The 14,567-nt window shown below is 47.1% G+C and overlaps 1 protein-coding gene across 1 annotated transcript in view; it reads left to right on the top strand.

The window, feature by feature from the left end:
* SLC35F4 (solute carrier family 35 member F4) overlaps positions 1–14,567 on the top strand; it is a 581,324-nt gene that overhangs the window by 431,195 nt on the left and 135,562 nt on the right. The gene's annotated exons all lie outside the window — the stretch shown is intronic.

Raw genomic sequence — 14,567 nt, 5'->3', positions numbered from 1 at the left:
TTCTGTTACGATAATATTTTCAGAAAAGCGAAAGAACATGATAAAAACTTAACTTGGGATTGTTACGATTCTGTGTCATGGTCAAAAATGGCGGATACTGGTATGTTGAATTTGCCATTAGTAGGGAGTAGTGTGGGGGAGTCCTCCCGCCAAAATTCGGGGGCCTCCTTTCGATCAAGCGCGAGTAACGAATACCAGTCCAGGCCGAACGGCACCACAGGTAAAAAGGGGAGTTGTTGGAACTTTAACAGGGGTAAATGTACGAGGCCCCAGGGGTCATGCAAATTTAGGCACGAATGTAGCGGGTGTGGGCAAGCGTCCCATCCTGAGTCCATGTGCAGAGCCAAAACGGGTGATAACGGGGGTAGAGGAGGCGCCAAACAGGTCTGAAATAGTCCGAGGGGCGCCTTTACCTACTCCGATTGATACCATGGCAATGATTCCTTGGCTCAGCGAATACCCGGACCACGCTTCCGCTGGGGTGTTGCGGAACGGGTTTTCATATGGTTTCCGCATCCCAGTGGGGGAGTTTCAGGGTTTAGCGAAATGTAAAAACCAACTATCAGTCTTGCAGCACACGACCGTGGTACAGGAGAAGATTGGGAAAGAGGTGGCTCGAGGTCGAGTCGCCGGTCCGTTTAATGTGCCACCGGTTGCTAACTTTGTTTGTTCCCCCTTAGGGGTGGTCCCCAAGAAGGACCCGGGTGAGTTTCGGCTGATACATAATTTATCATCCCCACGTGGTTTTTCCGTAAACGATGCGATAGACCCGGCAGTGTGTTCAGTACGGTATGCATCTTTCGATGAGGCCGTAGCCATTTTGAATCGCCTAGGGCCCGGTGCGCTGATGGCGAAATCTGATATCGAGTCAGCGTTCCGGTTGCTCCCGGTACATCCAGACGATCAGCGTCTTCTTGGTTTCATGTTTCAGGGACACTATTACATGGATAGATGTATGCCAATGGGGTGCTCTATATCTTGTTCCTATTTTGAGCAGTTCAGTTGTTTCCTGCAATGGGTCTTCACAAGGAAGACGGGGTTTCATCAGGTTATGCATTATCTCGATGATTTTTTGTTTCTAGGGGCAGCCGGGGATCCGGAATGTGGTCAGGCTTTGAATGAATTTTGTGTCTTAATGAACCATTTTGGTGTGCCATTGGCACCCGGTAAGACGGTGGGTCCTTCGACTTGCCTCGAGTTTCTGGGGATCGAACTCGACTCGGAGGAGGGTTGTTTTCGTTTACCAAGAGAAAAAGTGCTTAGGTTCAGGGCATCACTGGAGACGTGTATTAGTCAGTCTAAGGTTAAGTTGCAGCAATTACAACAATTGGTGGGACAGCTGAATTTTGCCCTGAGAGTAATGCCGATGGCCCGCCCCTTTTCCCGCTCGATCGCTCAGGCCATGGTCGGCTTGAAGGAGGGTCACCATCGCACGAGGCTCTCGGCCGAGGTTCGCCAGGACATGCGCATTTGGCTGGCATTTCTGGCGGATTTCAATGGTCGAGTTGTCTGGAACAAACCGGCGGTGTCCTCCGAGGAGCTCGGGCTGTGGACAGATTCGGCAGGGAGCATTGGTTTTGGTGCCATCTTTGGCACACAATGGTCGGCTCAAAAATGGCCGTCATGGTGGCATGAGGATGGGTTGACGAGTAACATTGCTTTTCTTGAACTGTTCCCCATTCTGGTGGCCCTGAAAACTTGGCCGGAGGGGTTTAGAGATCACTCTGTGGTATTCTGGTCTGATAACATGACCGTGGTTGAGTGTATCAATAGCCAGGCGGCACGATGCAAATGGATCCTGAGGCTGCTGAAAGAAATTGTCTTGTTGTGTATGCAATTGAATGTCCTATTTAAGGCAAGACATGTGCCGGGGGTGATGAACCAAGCGGCTGATGCGCTTTCTCGTTTCCGTATGCAGGCCTTCTGGTGTTTTCTGCCCACAGCGGACCCGGTGGCGGCACCCTTTCCCGAAGCTCTCTGGTCTCTCGGTGCCCCGAACTACGAAACCTCGTGGGAGAGAGTTTAGCACCCAGGACAAGGAAGGCATATGAAGGGGCGTTCCGTTCCTATTTGGCCTTTTTGGGGACTGCTGGAGGGGAGCTTTGGGGAAAGGAGGAGTGGGTAGTAAATTTCCTGCTGTCTTTACATCAGGCAGGCAAATCTGTGGCTACTGCCCAGAGGCATCGGGCAGCCATTTCCTTTGTAGCTAGGGCTTATGGGATCCAGGACCCGACAGCATCTTTCGTTGTACAAAAAGCGCTACGTGGGTGGCAACGCCTTGAGGGTCGTAGAGTAGATGAAAGGCGCCCGATAGGTCTGGATAGACTGGCCCTGTTATTATCTGTACTCCCTTCAACGTGTTCATCCCAGTATGAAACAGTGTTATTCCGAGCCGCTTTTGCGCTGGCATTCCATGGGGCTATGCGGGTAAGCGAACTAGTGGCGAGGAACAAGCGGGATGTGACGGGGGGACTGTGCCGAGAGCACGTTCAGGTCAGAGGGGAGACAATGTCCATCTCGTTTGTCAGGTCCAAGACCGACCAGAGTGCGATGGGGGACTGCATAATCATACAAAGGATTCCCGGGTCCTCCATGTGCCCTGTAAGTTGCGTAGAAGAATATTTGGCGCAAAGGGTGGCATCATGGGGGGGGACATTGTTGCGACACGCTGACACCACCCCACTGACGAGGTTTCAGTTTCAGCGGGTGCTTGCGATGTCAATCTCCGCTGCGGGCTTGAACCCCGGCGAGTTTGGGACCCATTCCTTTCGGATAGGGGCTGCTACAGAGGCTACAGCCAGGGGTCTAAATGTCGAGCAAGTTAAACGTGTGGGGCGTTGGTCCTCGAACTGTTATAAAAGGTATGTGCGGTTGCACATGTTGTGAAGCTGTAATGATGTACTCACGCTTCTTGTTTTCTTTGGTTTTTCAGTTGCGCAAGCCTACGAGGCGGGGCGGACTGTGCAGTCGACCCAACACCGGGTCAGCGGTCAGACATCACCGGCTGTGAAAAAGGAGGTGTGGGTCGTGGGCCACTCATACGTGAGGCGGGCCGCGGACGTATTCAAAGCAGGTGACATGATTCACGTGGCTGGGGAATACGGGTACAGTGTGTCCTTCTACGGAAAGGGCGGGCTCTGTATTGACCAGTTTCAATCATTTTTTGAGGGTTTGTTAGGGCGGACGAGGTCACCGCCGGCTATAGTCATAGTACATCTTGGGGGCAACGATTTGGTGTCCACTGGTAGACGACTACTTCTTGAGGCAATGCTTTCCACTGTAAGTTGGTTAGCGAGAAGAGTTCCAGGGTGCACAATCGCATGGTCCCATATGATACCGCGAAAAGTGTGGCGGGGGGCTCTTTCAGTTTCTGCTCTGAATCATTCAGTAAGGAAGGTTAATAATAAAGTGAGTCGATTGTTCCGTTCAAGTACACTGCATTCTATTTCGCATGGTTGTATTAAAGGGGACAGTATGTATTTGGGTGATGGGGTTCATTTGTCCCGGGTGGGGAACGAGTTACTCATAGGAGACCTGATAGCTTGGCTGGGGACTTTAAGACATGACCTTTAGGTAGGAGTGTGTGGGGGGTCCGGATAGCCGGTCAACTATCCGGCCTGTGGCGGTAAGGTCATGATCGGTGAGCACTAATTGGTAGATCCCTATGAGTGGGCGTCACCCATTACGGATGGGAGCGCTCGAGGGAGGTGGCCATTGGCCCCTCAACGGGTAGGCGGTCCCTTCTAAGGATGGGACGCCGAAAGGAAAGGAAAGGCGGTCAAGGCCCCTTCCTGGGTAGGAGGGGCTACAGCCCCCTCCTGGGGAATTTCCCGGGGCCAGGATATCTGCGACGGCAGATGTGGTAAGTTGTGTGGGGTTTGGGAGGGGGTCTACGCTACCTTCTAGATACCTCACACGAGTCCTCGAACGACCTTTAAGTGGCGTCGAGTTTATTGGGGCCCCCGTCAAGTCAAGGGAAATTGGTAGTTGCACTTGAGGTACACCTCTGTGCGGTCGCCCCTCACAAGTGAGGGGGATATTTCGGGTTTAGGGATCTTGACACCGGTTACGACCTTGCCGTTGGCCCTTAAACGTTAGGATGTACAATTTCAAAATTTCAAGTTAATGTTTTGTAGGATGTTAGTTCGGCTAGGAGAACCTTTGTATTAGAGAATATGTTAAGGTTAGCCAAAACATCGCAATGTGGTAATGAAATTGTACATAATATGAAACTGTTATTTTAATGTTTTATTTTGTTTCATATTTTAATAAATACGGCCGGGAAGGGTAACTCCCTTCCCGCCTTCCAAAAGTTCAGAACTGTTTCCGGTTTCCCATCCTTGGGGAGTGTGTTGAGAGGGGGTGGCGGGTATCACGGCCATATGGAAAGGGGCGACCATTCGGTCCCCCTGAACGTATGGCCGAGTACCACGAGCCCCCCGGGAAGCCATTTTTTGGGCGGGAGGCGAGCCTCGGCTGGTATGCCCGAAGCGGCGTAGCCGGGGCGCGCTGTTTCCCGCCCTCGAGTGGGCTGGCCTAGACACTGACGCGGCTGGCCACGCCCTAAGGGCAGGCAGGGGCGGGTTTACGCCCGCCCTGAAGACGGATAAAAGGAGCAACAAGCCAAGAACACATCCTCTTGTTCCTGTGCTCTGAAGCTGCACCCCCTCGCTGCGCGTGAGCTCGAGACGGAACGAAGAGCCAATTTTGAACCCACCCACCAGCCCCTGAGGACAGCCAGTTGTTTTGAATAAAGTTTTGATGTGGTAATTCTATTTCTTGCAGGTTGTGGTGATTGTCGTATTATTCTTAGTATGCAATAAAGAATGGTCAGCTACAATATGTTCTTCAGATAAAGTAATTCTGCACTAAGTATTGATCAGTAATCATACGTGAAATGGTTTATGGTTGTTTTGTAATTGAGTAATTTAGTTAAATTGTCGTATTTATTTTTGGTCGGGCGGTAAGGTCATGATCGGTGAGCACTAATTGGTAGATCCCTATGAGTGGGCGTCACCCATTACGGATGGGAGCGCTCGAGGGAGGTGGCCATTGGCCCCTCAACGGGTAGGCGGTCCCTTCTAAGGATGGGACGCCGAAAGGAAAGGAAAGGCGGTCAAGGCCCCTTCCTGGGTAGGAGGGGCTACAGCCCCCTCCTGGGGAATTTCCCGGGGCCAGGATATCTGCGACGGCAGATGTGGTAAGTTGTGTGGGGTTTGGGAGGGGGTCTACGCTACCTTCTAGATACCTCACACGAGTCCTCGAACGACCTTTAAGTGGCGTCGAGTTTATTGGGGCCCCCGTCAAGTCAAGGGAAATTGGTAGTTGCACTTGAGGTACACCTCTGTGCGGTCGCCCCTCACAAGTGAGGGGGATATTTCGGGTTTAGGGATCTTGACACCGGTTACGACCTTGCCGTTGGCCCTTAAACGTTAGGATGTACAATTTCAAAATATCAAGTTAATGTTTTGTAGGATGTTAGTTCGGCTAGGAGAACCTTTGTATTAGAGAATATGTTAAGGTTAGCCAAAACATCGCAATGTGGTAATGAAATTGTACATAATATGAAACTGTTATTTTAATGTTTTATTTTGTTTCATATTTTAATAAATACGGCCGGGAAGGGTAACTCCCTTCCCGCCTTCCAAAAGTTCAGAACTGTTTCCGGTTTCCCATCCTTGGGGAGTGTGTTGAGAGGGGGTGGCGGGTATCACGGCCATATGACTGTTTCTTGATGACGAAGAATATGTGGACATCTCGACCAAACAAAGAAGCACTTGATTCATATAGTTAAGAGGAAGTACCCTTGTTTGGTGGAGATTTACCTCTTTGTAGTCTCCTCGTGTTCCCTATGCGAAGATTCATGTTATCACAGATTTCTGGATGAAGACACATGAGGAACAATCACATTACTGAAATGTACACAAGGTCACTGGAGACATTTCCTTGTGGTCCATTACGGAGCTGAAGTGTAGAATATGTACTACACATTTACCCAGCAAGGTAGCACTTAGTAATTAACTGGTAGAAAATACTCCAGTTGGGTAGACAATTTGTGCAAAACTGTGGTCTCTTGTTGGATAATTGGCGAGGTGAGGTTCCGTTCTGTCCCAGCCACTCACACAGCTACTGACACATCCACACAGACACTCAGACAACTAGTTACACACCCATTCTGCCAATCTCACATCCACTCACAGACCAACTCAGCCACTCACACACTCAATCACACACTGATACAGTCACTCACACTCCCGCAAAACCACTCACACACCCACTCACAGACCCATACAGCCACTTACACATCCACTCACAGACCCATATAGCCACTCACACACCTACTCTCAAGGGTTACAGGTTACAGTTAGTAAATAACATTTAAAAAATCTTGGATATTCACTAAAAAAGGCTACAGAGATGTTATAGTTAGGAACTAAGATTTAAAAAAACGTAGAAATTGAATGAAAAAACAAAGGTTACGGGGACATTATAGTTAGGAAATAGAATTTTCATTTATTTTCATTTATTACTTTATTTTGGTCATTTAGACCTAGAAAGCACAAAGGTAAAACATATCCTATACACATATACACATAATCGACAGTTGACTTTGGCACATAAGAAGGGAGATTCCAGTGACAATTCAGTAATCATGACATCAATAAGTTTGAAAAGTTGTACAATAAATAGATATTCTTAAAATGTATGCATATAAAACAGAATTAAACCAATGGCGATTGATAAAAAGAAAGGGTCAAACGGCCCTCTACCTATTTATAATAAAAACCACTAAAAAAGGGGATAGCGGACAAGCAGCACCATCATTATTGTATACAGCATCAGAGAGAGTTCATTTAACACTGCTTCTAATTTAGAACGCAGGTACAAAATATATTCGTAATATATAGAACTATTAAAACCGTATTCACAATTTCAACCCTATTTTATCTCTTATGATCATCACATTGAACAAAAACTTGGCTACACAGAAAGCCACTAGTGGTGTTGTATCCGTCCTCATTATACGCTCCGCCTCACGGCAGTGCCTGATGCTCAAGTTATTGCACAAGGGTTTATTCAATTTTTGCCTTGCGACAACGTACAGGGGACAGAAAAATAAAATGTGAGCATCATCTTCTATGGCGTTGGTTTCATCTATACAGAACATGCACTTATCGTAGTCTTTTTCAGCTCTATTGTTTGCCCATTTGGATTTGTTTAGATTCGTCTGCAATACCACATATCAATATTTTAGGTACAGAGATTTCACGATTTGTGGGCTCACCTCATCTAGCAATGGTTCGAAGCGGGCTATATCCTTGAACATAAGGAAAGAAGTTGTTAACGAGCCTTGGTAAGGATCATCAAGCAATTTATCATTTAGATAAGCCCAAAAAGCTATCTTAACTACCTTGTTGCATGTCGTGGTTAATTCCATAGGCTCCTCCCAGTAATGTACTAGCCCTATTCTCTCAAACCAAAATGCCAAATGTTTTAACCAAGATATGGTTTTGAAGCAACCAAGGGTCATTATTTCTTGTAAGCCCTTTTTATAATGTAAGAGCTTCGGTGTAGACCAGATTCTTACCCAGAATAGAAGGGGACGTAATGCAGCATAATTATTGGTACGCCTCAGATTTAGGTCCTATATTACTGGGGTCAACGGGGTCCTAGTTGGGAGGGTGAGTAGTTTTCTAACAAAATTGTTCTCGCCGATTTCAACGTTTTTTTACATTGGGTGCCCCATATCTCGGCTCCATACAGAGCTGCTGTTTGTGCTTTAAATTTGAAGACTTCAATAACAGGCGAAACAGCCTTTGAGGTGCCCTCCGTGTTGTTTAATAATAGGGGAACTGTTTTGAATCAAAATTACTTTATTTTTATTAAGTTGATGTTTCCAAGACAGTTTTGTGTCCAGTGTGATGCCGAGGTAGTTAAAATTATCTACATACTCTTTTGATGGTTAGCTCTAATCTTTTTTTGAATGACCTATTAATAGACATATATTTCATCTTGCTTGAATTTATCTGGAGGCCTTTGTCTAAACATTATAGCTGGAAGGAATTCATCAAATTTTGCAGTCTGCTTGGGGTTTGCGAAATCAAGATGGTGTCATCTGCAAAAAGTAAAGCAGGTATTACTTCGCCACACAGCTTAGGGGAATCATTTTTGCAGCCTTCCAAATATTTAGGGATATCACTTACGTAAAGGCTAAAAAGGGTGGGAGCTAGTACGCAACCTTGGCGTGCTCCCCGCCTCACAGGTATTTCCTTGGTGAGCTCACCTCCCTGTCCCCATCTAACCTTAGCATAATTTCCCTCGTGGAGCCTGATCATTTGTACAAGCAGTTCCATTGGTACCCCCTGTTCCACCAAACATCCCCATAATAGATTCCTGGGTACCAAAATCGAACGCAGCTTTTAAATCTATAAAAGCTATGTATAAACTGCCTTTCCTGAAATTTATGTATTTCCAGGCAATGCACATAAACCTAAAAACGTGGTCTATAGTGCTAATCTTCTTCCTAAATCCAGCCTGGTACTTTGACAATAGGTCGACCTCCTCAATCCATGCTGATAACCTAAATAAAATGTGTCTTGCAAAAACTTCTGTGGTATGTCGATTAAGCTGATGGGGCGGTAATTTACCGGATCATGCCGGTCAACCTTTTTAAAAATCGTCACTATTTCTGTGCCCTTCCATGTGTGGGGTATTGGCTCAAAGTCCGCTATTGGGTTTCAGAGACAATTACTATAAGGTCCCCATACATTCACATTGTGTTTTAAAAGGTCGCCCGGAATTTTATACGGCCCCGGGAACTTGCCATATTTAATTGACTTCAAAACTAATAATGTTTCCTTCATACCGAAACATAATTTAGCCGCCCTGACGCTATTCATCATCTCTTCTGTTATCACAAAGGCAGCTCCCTTAGTTTCAGCATAAAGGTCAGAGAAGTGTTGGACCCATGTATCCTCGTCGAGGAATAGGTCTCTTTGTGTTCTTCCCGACCTATTCCCTTTCGCTATCAGGTTCCAAAACCCGGCCTAGTCCTTAGCTTTGGCCACGCTAATAAGGCCCAACCAAAGCTCTTCATCCCACAATCTCTTTGTGTTTGTCTGGGACCGCTTATAGTTATTCCTCTTTATCCTTATGGTTCCCATGTCTCCACCTTTTTATTGCCTGCACTAATTCGGTCTGTGCATCTCGGCAGTTCTTATTAAACCAGGAATTATTGTTGTTAAGCCCCTCTGATTTTCCAGCTTTCCTTGGTTTAGGAATTTTACTTAACACTGGGCCTAGCGCGTTTACCAACCTACCATGTAGAACTGTAATCTTAGTAGGGTTGGAAACTTGCTCTACAAAAGGTTCCATAATATCTACAAAAGTTGAATACACGCTGTCATAGCTTTTATATTCCCAAGTATATATGGCCATTTGATAGCTTGGTTGTTATTCTTTAAGATGATACCCTCTTCTGGCAAACCAGTTTCCTTAGGGCCACTATGGACAGGAAAAAATGCGTCCAAAGATAGCGTGAGCCTCAAAGGTCGGTGGTCGCTCTCTATCCTGGGGTCAATTACTAGATAAACCAAATGGCTCCAAAGATTAAGCGTTACCATTATGTAATCTATATTTGTCCTAGATTTACCTCTCCCAATAGTGTATGCATTTGGTCTATCGGACTGCATGCGTCCGTTTCATGCTCTCTAGCTATGGCTCATTGTAAATCTTAGTAGTTGACTCACGGCAACTGTACACTTTGCCTCCTTCTCGCTGTCTATCACAGGGATATTATATGCCATATCTTCCTCCTCAGTCAGGTTGCCAAATCCTGACATGGGCTCAAAGTTCCAATTAAAGTCGCCTCCAATTATAATGTTTGGGCTATGGCCCAGTGTCTCTATAAAGGACTCCAGCTGAGTTATTATTTCTGATTCGCAATATGCGGGGCCTGGTCTATTATAAGTGTTAAACAAGAATATGACCTCCCCGTTTTTTGCGACCACTTTCAATCCCAGTATATCATTGGATGGTATTTTTAGTGGGACAATCTTGAATTCCAAGGAAACCCGTATACATACCACTAACCCCCCCCGAAGACCTACCTGTCACGGATGGGCTTGCTTCCACACTGTATGTTTTAAAGCCTACTCTGTGGGGTATTTCTGTTAACCAGGTCTCCTGTAAAAGCGTAATATCGCTAGCCTCTATGTATTCATTCCACACTAAGTCAAGTGAATTCCTCTTTGGGCCTGCAATATTCCATGACGTGAGGCAAAAATTACAGGGCACAGTCATGTCCCTATGTTGAATTAGTAGACCTCCAAAGGAACCCGTGGATGGACTTATGTTATTAGAAGCTACAGCAGTGTTTCTGTGCCCCCCTCGGTCTGCCTCCTCCACTTCTGCAGGTGTTGTTTCAATAATTTGCACTCTTAGTGGCTCAACCTGATAAGGCTTCCCTGGCATAATCCCCATAAAGATATTTTTCCTAGCTGTGGAATCCTTTCACTGTCCAATGTGAGAGCGTCCAACCCGTGATGTGGTAGCTTTAAATGTCAATCCTGGTCATCTAGAGAGGACAATACCTCAAAGCCATTAAACAATCGAAGTGTTGAATCTGCCTCATTAACCTTTCCTCTTGTAGATGGGCGATAGAAATACCCTAATGGCAGGACACTCCCATTTGTGTCCCCAGGAGCAATTGCTTCCTTATTTGCCAAGATTGACCTGGCCATCTGTGGTCTTCTAAAGTTCACCACCACGCAGTCACCCCCAATATTTTTCCTCATTCCACCCACCCATCCCACCCTCCGTACCATTAGTATATCATCTACTCTAGCAGGATTAAATTGCCTGTGTTTTACTAGCCAGTCTGCAGTCTTGTTCCTCAGATTCACCCAATCCTCTTTTTGGTCCCTCCTGAATACTGGTACCTCTGTTAGGACTATTACATGTGGGCAAGCGTCTGGGGGTAGGTCTAACATATCATTACATGGAACTAAATCAGTGCCTTTTGGACTGTAGAGTATTGGCCTATTAGAGCTGTTACCTAGTCTTGGATATGGTGGTTCTCTGTTGAGGGGACCCTCCTCGTTTCGTTGGGGTATGCCACTCTCTCCTGTAGTGTCCTCAATTATGAGCGTTGCGTTGTCCCTTAGTCAATTGGGATTTTGACTGGTGCCATCTATAGGTGCAGAGGACCTTGAGCTATGTTCTGCCCCAACCATTGTTTGCCTGTGATCTTCCTTAGTTGTAGGCAAAAGTGGAGCACCCTGTACTCTATGATCCCCTAACTTTTGTAAGCTTACACTACATTGTTTGCTACCATTTCCCCTCAGTTCCATTAAATTTTGTAGTCGGTGTAATTTTTCTGCCACAGGTTTTAGGGACATGCTGAGCAAGGCCTCGACCTCCAGTAATATGGCTTCCTTAGCAGAGTCCAAGGATTTTTTAACCATAGACTCAAAGTACCCATAGTAATTGCCCAGTTCGAGATGTACACGATCTTCTATAGATTCCGTCTGGGTACATACACTCTTAGCGAGAGCCTTTGGGGGGGCAGTAGCTGGTTTGGGCTTAGCTACCTGTAAACATCCCCCCACCCCCTTAGCCCTTGTTTTCCTTGTCACAGGAATATCCCTTTTTTTCAAACATTTATCATTCCACATTTTCCCAGATCTAGTGTTTTGTTATCTTAGTTCTGGCTCAGGTGTTGGGCTGGGTGGAGGAGGTATATCATTTAGCCCTGACAATGTTGAAGAGGCAACAGAGGAATTTGCCAGATCCCCCTCCTCCCCACCCACCAATGGCGAAAGATGAGGTGTACATGAGAGCCTAGGTGAGCTCAGGTGGGTATGGATCGGTTCGAGCGATAGCCGCCTTTCTGCAATTTGAATCTCATGATTGAGTAAAGATTCTGCCCTTATGATGAAGGCATCGAGGGTGGCGGCAGGGCCCTTTCGTTTACTCATAATTGGGAGAATGCCTCGTCAAAGCTCAGAAGGAAAACAGTATTGCGCACACTTTTAAGATCAAACGCTAAAGTAGACTAGCTTACCCCTAAAGCAACAGGTGCCCAGAAGTCAGAGGGGTGGCCCAGTCCAGTCTATGCCAGTCTATGGCGGGCAAGGACGGGCCCGGGCTATGCCCGGAGCGCGCCCGCAAGCGCCCCGCCGGGCGGAAGCTGCCCTCTGCTGCCTGCTTGCGTGGGCGGAGAGCGCCTCTGCCGGAATGATGGGACTTGTAGTCCTTAGCCTCAGAGCTGGTGGCGAATACCCCCGCAGGGCGGCGGGACAACAGCGGGTCAGTGGCGCTTTGCGGTCTCCCTGGCTCCAGTCGCGCTTTGCAGTCTCCCTGGCGCTGGTGTCAAAATCGGCATCACAAAGTCACGGCAACCCGCTCAACTCCAGCCGCCCTCAGCCTTTCAAGCGCCTCCTGGCGCTTGCTGCTTGCGTGGGCGGAGAGCGCCTCTGGAGGAATGGTGGGACTTGTAGTCCTTAGCCTCAGAGCTGGTGGCGAATACCCCCGCAGGGCGGCGGGACAACAGCGGGTCAGTGGCGCTTTGCAGTCTCCCTGGCTCCGGTGGTGCTTTGCAGTCTCCCTGGCGCTGGTGTCAAAATCGGTGTCACAAGGTCCCGGCAACCCGCCCAACTCCAGCCGCCCTCAGCCTTTCAAGCGCCTCCTGGCGCTTGCTGCTTGCGTGGGCGGAGAGCGCCTCTGGAGGAATGGTGGGACTTGTAGTCCTTAGCCTCAGAGCTGGTGGCGAATACCCCCGCAGGGCGGCGGGACAACAGCGGGTCAGTGGCGCTTTGCGGTCTCCCTGGCTCCGGTGGCGCTTTTCAGTCTCCCTGGCACTGGTGTCAAAATCAGTGTCACAAGGTCACAGCAACCCCTGGCTCCGGTGGCGCTTTGCAGTCTCCCTTAGAAATTCACAGAAAAAACAAAGGTTACAGGGACTTTACACTTAGGAAATCGAAGTTAAAAAAATCTTAGAAATGTACTAAAATACAGCACAGTGGTTAAAGGGATGTTATAGTTAGTTTCAGATTTGACATGCACAAAACCATAGAAATTCAGCAGTTATAGTTAAATGAGCTAACTATAACTTAAACGCTCGCAATGCTTTGCTTATGACCTGACATATTACATTACTGATGACATGGCCAGAGACTCCACTAATTACATCTCAAATGGCATCACTGATGGCATCACTGATGACATCAGCCACAGAACCACTCACACACCCACAACACAACTCGTATACCCACTCACATACCTATCGAACTACTAATACACCCGGTTTAACCTCTCTCCTTCTATGGTATGCTGTGCATCCTACTGTGCATTCTGATATGAACTCACAGTTTTCTCCAATCTCCCTTGATATTTCTCTCTCTGTTTAACATATGCTGCATGCATCCAGGCATCTAACGCTTCAAACTGTGTTGGTCTAGGCAAAGGTCATAATGCAAACATTGCTCCTCTTAACTGATGCAATATATTTAGCCGAAATTAACCAAAGCGTGGAAGTGACAATTCACCCTCCTTTCAGTAATCTTGTGCCAAGTTTGAAGCCAAATTATAGTATGAAGCCCAACTTGTGTCACTAAATAATGTGCTGGGGTATCCTCGGGTAGCGCCTCTTCGTCTACTAGAGTACCAACCCCTGCATCACCACTGAACAGATTGTGCAACACCCAAAAATATCGTATGATTTCAATAGCAATTTTTTGTTCAGAATATTACGATGTAACAGTCTCTTCAACCACAACTTTCTGATGTCTACCAGCCAATCCCAGCGCGGCATTACAGCAACCGACCTATCGCAGTGCAACACTTTCTAACGTCACCATCACTCCTCGCAGCAGTTCACCCCTTCATAATTTCTCCGTACGCATTCACTCACACAATCGTCTTAAACTCCATAATTGTCTGCCAACTAAAAGATTGATAGAATTCGGTCACTCAAAGAATGCACATCCGCTGTGCAACCTTGACTAGCGGGGAATCATCTGAACCAGTGCAGTTTTCCCTTTGCGTTCAGGGTTTACTACACAGTAAGCACTCGTTCCATTCACACAAGTTCCCTGCCTTAGGTGGAGCTTCCCATGACGTCTCACGACAAATCCTCAATTCTTCGGTCAGATAATCTCAATCTCATTGTCTTCTACACCCTTAATATATCCCGGGATCTAAGGCCACTTCAAGACCTGAAATTCAAATCTCAATCCATGGACCACATTCTGCCCAAAATCACATTCACTCACCTCTCACTCCTACTCTGCAAGACATCACACAATCAAATCATTCCTGCAATATAACACACGACATACACCTTATTAATACTCACTCCTCCATTCACCGCTGATCTCACCGTACCATCAAACTGTGTCGGTCTCTGCCGGATTCTGTAGCCTTCTGTTCTCAGGTACTTGGCTCTAGTTCGGGTCTATGGGGTTCTAGGTTGTACTTATCCTGAACTAATTCTGGATTCTCTCCTCGCCTCATGTACAAACCATGCTGCACTGCTACCAACTGAAAGGACTGTCCCATAAGCTCTG

The sequence above is a fragment of the Lissotriton vulgaris genome, chromosome 9 (assembly GCF_964263255.1).
Source record: "Lissotriton vulgaris chromosome 9, aLisVul1.2, whole genome shotgun sequence".
Taxonomy (NCBI): Eukaryota; Metazoa; Chordata; class Amphibia; order Caudata; family Salamandridae; genus Lissotriton; species Lissotriton vulgaris.
The sequence above is the reverse complement of the archived record's forward strand: the minus strand, read 5'-3'. Positions and strand labels throughout refer to the sequence as shown.